This window comes from Ornithodoros turicata, chromosome 8, assembly GCF_037126465.1.
Source record: "Ornithodoros turicata isolate Travis chromosome 8, ASM3712646v1, whole genome shotgun sequence".
Classification (NCBI taxonomy): domain Eukaryota; kingdom Metazoa; phylum Arthropoda; class Arachnida; order Ixodida; family Argasidae; genus Ornithodoros; species Ornithodoros turicata.
The window spans coordinates 19,659,896-19,668,145 of NC_088208.1; the positions used below are offsets into that span (position 1 = coordinate 19,659,896).

Consider the following 8,250-nt stretch of genomic DNA (forward strand, 5'->3'; position numbering starts at 1 on the left):
ATATTGTTTTTGTTGAAAGAATGGCAGCCAAGGTTGTGCTGAAGACTGGGAGGTGGTGGTTCGAATCCTACCTCCGCGGCTGTGCTGTGCTGTCTGAGGTTTTCCCTGGGTTTTCCGAAGACTTTCCAGACGAATGCCGGCACAGTTCCCCCTGAAGTCGGCCCAGGACGCATACCAAGCCCCCCCCGCTCTGTCCCCCACTCCTCCCTGCTGTCCTCTCTCCATCTGTCCACATCTGTACGCCGCTCATAGCTACAGTTGCTTCGCGGCGCTAACACACGGGAATAAAAAAAAAGCTATGTCGAAGCATTAGGAATAACAAACGCAAGCATGGTCTTCAAAGGATCTGGATCAGAAAGAATATGAATCTACCCGATCAAAAAGATATGCTATGTGATCAGATTCCTTAATCGGATCGAAAAGATAGCCACGACCTGAGATCGTGTCGTGTTTTCGTCGTGTTTCTTCCCGTTCCGTCTCTCGTGCTGCAAAAAACTTCTTAATTTCGCTGCCACTAAACTTAGCGAAATTTCTCTACTGAATTCGCGGTTTCACTGGATCACTTCGTGCTATTGTCCCTACCACGTTTAACAGAAGTAGTATTGTATGTACTATGTGATTACGCTGCGCGGCGGATCAGTTACCTACAATTAAACACGTGAAAATAAAGTTCGCCATTGCAGCTTTTTCTGCGCCAATCCTTGCTAGAAATATTCGCGCGCCCTAAAATTTCGCGGAATTCGTAATAGTAAGGAGATAGCGAGCGTTGAGGATTTTATCTGAAAATCATCGTTAAAAGTATTGGGGAAAATATTGTCAAAATTATGTCCAAAAATAACAAACGTGGCTTTGCGTAGAGGGCGTGTACAATGTGAGCACGCTACACGCACGCGTGACACACTGTGATCGGATCCGACACTAGACCCGAACCGAAAACCAAAGCTGAGCCCGAACTGAACCGAACCGAAACTTATATTTTGTCACGTTGAACCGAAGCGGAACTGAACCAAAATAAATTTAGGCGGTTACCGGTTCCCGAAACGGTTCCGACGAATAATGTGTGAGATCGAAACTACGATTTTTACACAGCGGATTCGAAACAATTACAAAGAGATTCGAAACCGCAACTGAACGAAACAAAACTGCAACCCAAGTGAAGTGCACGAGTCATTTCCACCTCGCAGCTATTGGGCTCATTCAGGTGTGTTCGTTTTGAGAGAATCCTTCTTGGCACTTGTAGGCTTCCTTGAACGCGTTCGTGGTAAACTTCAGCCGATTGGACCTCCTCTCGTTTCGTCCTCGTCCAACAGACGAGGTTCAGAAACTCCCAGTGCTCCTCGCGCACGCGTTGCATCCTGGGAGATTACTGGAATGAACTGTCCTTTACGTTTCGATTTCGCTGACCTTGACCCGTCGTGGACAATCGGTCGGTCGGGAGAGAAGGAACCACGACAGCTCGGGGACATCCTCCTCCTTTGTTATCAGCAAGTTCCCAGAGTTCAAAGCGGCGCTAAGCGCTCTGGGAATTTCTGAAATCGTGCAGTGGCTGAAGTTTACCACGAATGGATATGTACCAACTACCTCGTTCCTTTAGTTCCCTGTGCGCGATTTTTGTCGTTTAGCATCCCCAAGTGTTCATTTGGGCTGCGAAAATAATGAGCAGGATGAAACATGAACATAGAGCGTACAGCATGCTATTGTAACGTTGCACCTGAAATGCAGATCTGTTATACACACAGTGTTGCTGTGAACCGCGGCTGTGTCGCTAACACCAACAAGAGTACATTTGTGTTGCTTGAGAATCGTAAGGATGTGCTTGCTCTTAACCCATGCCAATCGCCAAAATTCACTTCCCTGAACTGGTTCGAACCGATATTTTGCGCTGCTGCGGAGCTGAACCCTAACCGAACCAATATGCCTGAACCTAAACCCAAACTGAAATTAAAAAAATAATAATAATAACGATCCAGATCCCTGGCGCACAACTATACGCTTATGTAACTAAAGCTCGCTATATTTTCGCGATGACGTTTGGAATGCAGTGAAAAATACCATGCGGTAGCTTTAACGTAGTATGCTGTGCGATCACTCAAGGCAGTAGGCCATCGTCATATCTCACGATAAAGGCACGTTTTACGAGCGCAGTTTTCGCGCGAAAAACACCTGGCAAACGAAGGAATATCGCACTGTTGAGGGCTGACCGTCACTCCATCCTCAGACGCATATGACCTCCCATAACATTTTTGTTTATGACTCCGGCGTGTTCTGCAATAAATGAAAGGCACTCCTGCTAAAGCACGACGAGCATAGGCGACCCTCTGCGCGCGCGCACCTTTTAAGAGCTCTCCACTCTTGCAAAGAGCGTGTAAGAGGAGGAAGAGGGCACGTTGTGACGTCACCAATCCCGCTGGCAGGGCTCGTGACGCAGACTGCATGCTAAAGTCACAGGTCTGCGCCATGGGGCAGCTGAGCTGAGAAGGAAACAAACAATAAACGCAGGGGGACATGCTGTCGTCACGCGAGATGATTGTGTGTAAATTTGATTGCGCAGTTAATACGCCGCAGTGCGAAATTATGTTTTGGATGATGGATTCCTGATGGACAGCTTCAGGAATGGAACAGGGATTCGAAACGTCTTATACATGATCCCATTTTCTCCTTGAAAGTGGTCACGACACTTTGATAGATGTGGTTCATAGCAACATGCAGGCCAGTGATATATCCAGATCCCCCTTACCATCACCCTGACATTCCCCCATTTGTTTGGTGACACCCCCCTTGTCTTTCATTCCTGGACACTCCCAACAGTGGGGACTTTGTTATTTCAGCTTGAGACGCATATCGTCAATGATAAATAGCACTGTTACAATGTTGCGTGTAAGGCACTGATGCAGGCCTACGGTACTACAAAGCCACAACTAAACCAGTACAACACGACAGAGTATTTCTGAAAAAAAGAAAGAAAGAAAGAAAGAAAGGAGGAGAAGAAGGCGAAGTATAACTGTACGGTGTCGTACTTTGCGAGATACGAGCACCAGAGTAAACTACCGTGCGAACCCCTTACATATGAAGAACAGGGGCCTCGACTATTCCCATTGGTTCACGAAAGCACGTGACCTCGTCCGATGTATACGCAGTGCCTGTTTCTTACATGTTCATTACCCCCCTTTGCACTAAAACTTGGAATTCAGTTTCACGTCGATGCAAATAAACATCTTTTACAACATGGGACGAAGGGTCATTTCTCCTTTAAGTTGACAGTTATGGCAAAAACACGGCCAACAAGCACGTGCACAAGGTTACGTCATATGGCGTGGGCGTTATCAGAACAGAAATTGCCGTGCGTTTCGCATTGCTTTGTGGATTCAGCAGTCGTGCGAATGAGGAGATAGCACACAAGCGTGCAAAAACAAAGGCGTCGTTTCTTTTGTGCTTGAACTCGTCTTTGACGGATGGAAGCTGCAGTAAGCTGTGCCATAAAGCAACATTGTGTCGTCTGCATATAAAGCTCTGAAGGAGGTTCAATTCTGGTTAATCCCGAAGTGATTGAGCAACGCAGCGCGAACTTATAATGAGAAACGTTCTAATTCAGCGATGAAAACAATTAAGATGGCGGCGTAACGAAGGGGTGTTGCTGCTCCACAGATGGCGCCGTGACGCGCAACACTCAAGCGGCTGAGATCGCGTCGCCACTTTGATGGTTCTGAAAACGGATGGTCAATCACTTGAAATTTATACAGTGTTCCATCTCCAGAATAACTACCGAGCATGACATGCTGGTGTGCTTTGAACGAGTCGTAAAAATGAGATTATTGAGGTTCATGCATGATTTTTAGATCCACCTGAGGGAGCGCATACCAGAAGAGAAACAGACAGAAAATAACACCTTAAACCTAAGAGAACTGATGTTCTGAGGATGGAACAACATAGAAAGGACAATCGCATACAAGGAAGATGTGGGTTCGAGTCCTACAGCTGGCTAACCTTTTCAGTGACTTTCATCTTTCAACCTTAAACCTGTTTTCAATGTACTGCCCGAATTCCGAGGCATGCCGTTCCTTTCTTTTACTCTTGGCACTGTATTCTACAAACAGAGGGAAGGGGGAATATGTTTATTGAGAAAAAAGAAAGAAAAGGTCAGCCATACGGAGGTCGGCCTGCTATTCCAAAAAAAGGGCAAAGGAAAAAGGGCATAAAAAAACGGAAAAGAAGGAAAGAAAAAGAGAAGGAAAAGAAGAAAAGAAAAGGAAGAAAAGAGAAGAAAAGGAGAAGCGGAAGCAGCTGGAAAACTCAAGGGCCCCGATCTTGAACTTGCCGTTATCTCGTTCGCCACGTGCTCTTGCGCGAGCATATCAGAGCAGATTTGGAGCGCCCGGAATTTGAATATAACGATAACGATCGCAATGTGAAAGTTCAAGATCGTAACCAAGGAGTGATAACGTGTCGCATATTCGTAGCGAAGTTACTTTTTTTCTTTTTTTGTTCACGTTCCCGCGCTTGATCGAATGCTCAGTCATAGTATTGTGATATAATGTGATCGTATGTTTATACAGGATTTTTTTTTAAAATGCTCTACGGGGTTTTATAAAACGTGGAATTGGCGCTTGTCTTCCCCGCGCTATCCCGATCGTCGCGGTTGATGGATATTTCAACGCACGTGCGCGTTTCAGATTTTTTTTTCAAAAATGAAATGGCTTTCAAACGAGTATTGTCTCCCATTCTGCGATCTCGCTTTTGCAGGAAATCTCCCAATTAAAGAATTAATGAATTTTAAGTAATTAGTCACCTTGTAATTAAATACTGTCTTCGAGATAATGTCCGCATGGCCGAATGATTCAGTAAAACGACATCTGTGCCACTCTCATAGCTTTTTTCTATAAAAAAAATCTATAAATGATGAAATAAAAACATCATCCGTAAGGGTTGTGCTCAAGAAATGCACTGCACTCCCCCCCCCCCCCCCCCCCCCCCCACACACACACCTCCCTTCTCGGAGGCTACTCAAATCAACCACCCTCAAAGACTCGTTGCGGAAAATGTATAGGCCGCCGGTGAACCTGAGGCGCTCGCACGAACCTCAGAAAGTACTCGTACTCAGAAAGTTGGTGGTTTCGGATTGGGAAAGAGTAGATGTCGTCACCGCGCGCTCTCGAGTCTGTCTCCCAGCAACGGCGCGCGCGAGCAGACGAAAAACTAGGGAGGTGTGGAGTCACGCTTTGAAGAAGCCAATGCCGCAAAGCCGCCATGTTGACGCCCACGCTTACCATGCATGAATGCTGTGTATGCCGATTTCGCAAACTTTTTCAAACGTCTTAGCTGCTATGTATTTACTCAACTCCAGAATGTAGTGTGTTGCTAAGCGTATAGCTACACTATTGTGAGCGCATCGCGACCTTTATGCATGGGAGTCAAGATGGCGGAAATTCGTAGCAGACGAAAATCGACCTTCGAGTAGCAAAATGTTGCCAGACGCGTTCGTAGATTTGGCATCCCACGACGGTACACTTCTCAAAACTAAAAACTAAAAGACCTCCCCGTGTTTATGTAAACAGTGCAGACACTGAAGCGTCACAACGGTGGGGCCCGGCCACCCTTGGAACTATACGCGTATTCTGGCGTATATGACCACGTGTTTGCTTGTCACGTGGGGTACAATATTTTGGAAGAACACAAAGCGATACATGTAGGTTGCAATGAGAAACTCGGTATGATCCTGAATATATCACTCGTTGCTGCACTTTAAAGGAACGCTAAAGTGCAAAAATTTCTCCTCGCGCAATGAAAGATGCTGTTACCTTGACACCAACATAAAAGGAACAGGACGCATCCGTTGCGTCGAACGTCATTTCTGGGCGAAATGAAGAAACGCTTTCTATCTCCCTCTCTGGAAGCGCGGTAATGCCGAGAGGGCGCGGATTGGTCTCCTCAAACGATATCCCGCGCTGATTGGACACATAGTTTGAATTCCTCTTGACAAGGATAGGGGGGGGGGGGAGGAAGCGTACATTGCGCGACGCAATTGACGAATTTCGTTCCTTCTGTGTTAGTGTCAAGGTAACGGCATCTTTCATTCCCTTTCCATTTTACACGAAGATCAAATGTCAGGAGCGATGCGTCGCTACGTCCGACGTCGCGTGGGTGAGAGCCCAAGGCAATCCGTTGACCGAGAATCTCCCCGATAAGTGCGGTATACTTTGACGGCTGCGTCTTCTGATTAGATACGCCGCTCGTAATCTAGTGTTTGAAGAAGGACATTCGGCGCTGGTGGAGGAGGAGGAGTGTCGTTGGGAGGAACCCGAGAGGTCTGCCTGCCTGATTAGGCGGCATGTTTCTCGGGAAGGGAAAGATGGTGGAGAGGAGGAAAGGGTGAAGTGGAAGATAGCTGATAGCTGCGTCCATGGGCCGACTTCAGGGGAACTGTGCCGGCATACGCCTATTACACATCTGAGGGAAACCCAGGAAAAACCCCAGACGGCACAGCCGGCCCGCGGATTCGAACCGCGGACCTCCCAGTCTCCAAGCGCACGCGTTACCGCTGCGCCACCGGTGCTGGTGGCGCTGGTTGATGCAATAGTTCCGTGCTTCGATAACGGTGCCCCCCCCCCCTCTTTTGAGCTACCTCCCTTCAAAAAGTATAGCTACTTATGGAAACGTCGTTATCTGTAATGCATTTCGAACGATTGTGCTGATTAGTGCGTTTGGGTAAGGGAAAGCGGCGGTGAAATCTTCTTTCCCATGTAAAGTTCCCATACAACACATGCCTTTTCTTTTTTTCTGGCAACGCTTCTGGCGGCGAACTCCGAGTTGTTTATCACTATGGTTTATCACGTTGAACACTGATGCGTTGTTGACAAGGAAGTGTTTTGTCCACAACGCACCAGTACTCATCGACGGAAGTGTTTCTATGTGTTCGTGAAGTAAGACGTATTTGCTGCCCCCCCCCCTTCTCTTAGCAGGATAGGAAACAATGGACAACGAATAAATACGAGGGGTGTTCAAGTCAAACCGGGACTTTCAATTTTTCGCAAGAGTAAAATGAACTTACAGGCGAGAAATTAGTTTTATTTTTCAACGTAACCTCCAGCTTTACTAATCCACTTCATGCACGTCTACATTGCTGCCAATTTTTTATGTTCTTATATTGCAGGGAGCTTATCCAGTGTTGAGTGGTTAGCAGATGGTACTGATGCCATATGAGTGTTTATTTAATTTTCTTGACGTTTCAATGAAAGCCTACCCGGCTACATGCTGACTCTAATTGGGTAGGTTTGACACCGTACACTATGAGGGCGAGTGCATCACGGAAAGCGATGATAGGGTCACGAATAATATGGGGATGTTAGTCATTACGAACAGATCAGGGAGCCAACTGCCAGCCCAATGCATTTTCAACTATCGTCTACGCGCTGCGTGCGGTAACCTTCAAGGAAAGAGCATACAGAAGCGTTTCCAGCATGCGCATTTTAGCTTTATCTTATTTATTTTTTGTACATGTTTAATTTTTCTCTGTTCCGGCTGAGCAAGCAGTAGCTTACCCGCAACATTCATACGAACCCGTACATGGACAGAAACTTATAAAAGAATCAATGTGGTTTCCAAGAAATCGTGAGTAGAGGTCAGGTGGTACTTCAAGCACGCAAGACACTGTCGCTCGTTTAAATAAAAATTGTTCGGTTTTCACGGAAACATAAAGAGTATGTTCACGACCGGCATCCTCTGCACGCAGTTTTCACCAAAAATCAAGTAATTATAAATAGTAAGTCTAAGTAAGTCTAAATCTAAGTAAAATAGTAAGTAAAATGCAAGTAAGCGGAAATGTACTCCCTGACGCGCTTTCCTTTTGACAGGTCCAATGTGGAGAACAGACGACAGGTTTCATCAACAACATAGCGGGCATCATGGAGTGGAGAAAGGAGTCTGTTATTAAATATAGCGATGCTTACCAGATTTTGGCGTTTTTGGCGCGGCGATTGTTGTTATCCTTTCTGATTTGAAACATTCACGTACTAGGAACAGCGAGAAAGAGCACAAGCGGAGCAGTGCGATGCGATGTCGTCTGCTAAGAACGGCCGCGCTGACTGGAGCAAGAGAACCATAAAAAAGCGCGACTTGCGCGCCATCTAGTGCACACGCTACGAAATTCAACCGCGAGACTGATACCCAACGGAATGCTCCTGAACTATCGTTGGGGTTGTCGAATAAATCCAGAACAAATGGGCCTGATCACTAATCAGCGTGAAGCGTCAGCGA

The 8,250-nt window shown here is 46.4% G+C and overlaps 1 protein-coding gene across 1 annotated transcript in view; it reads right to left on the reverse strand.

The window, feature by feature from the left end:
• LOC135366616 (heme transporter FLVCR2-like) overlaps positions 1–8,093 on the reverse strand; it is a 70,739-nt gene extending 62,646 nt beyond the window's left edge. The window contains exon 1 of the mRNA XM_064599403.1: positions 7,944–8,093. The gene's annotated coding sequence lies outside the window, so the exon portion shown is untranslated. The remainder of the gene's footprint in view (positions 1–7,943) is intronic.
• Positions 8,094–8,250: the final 157 nt, after the last annotated feature.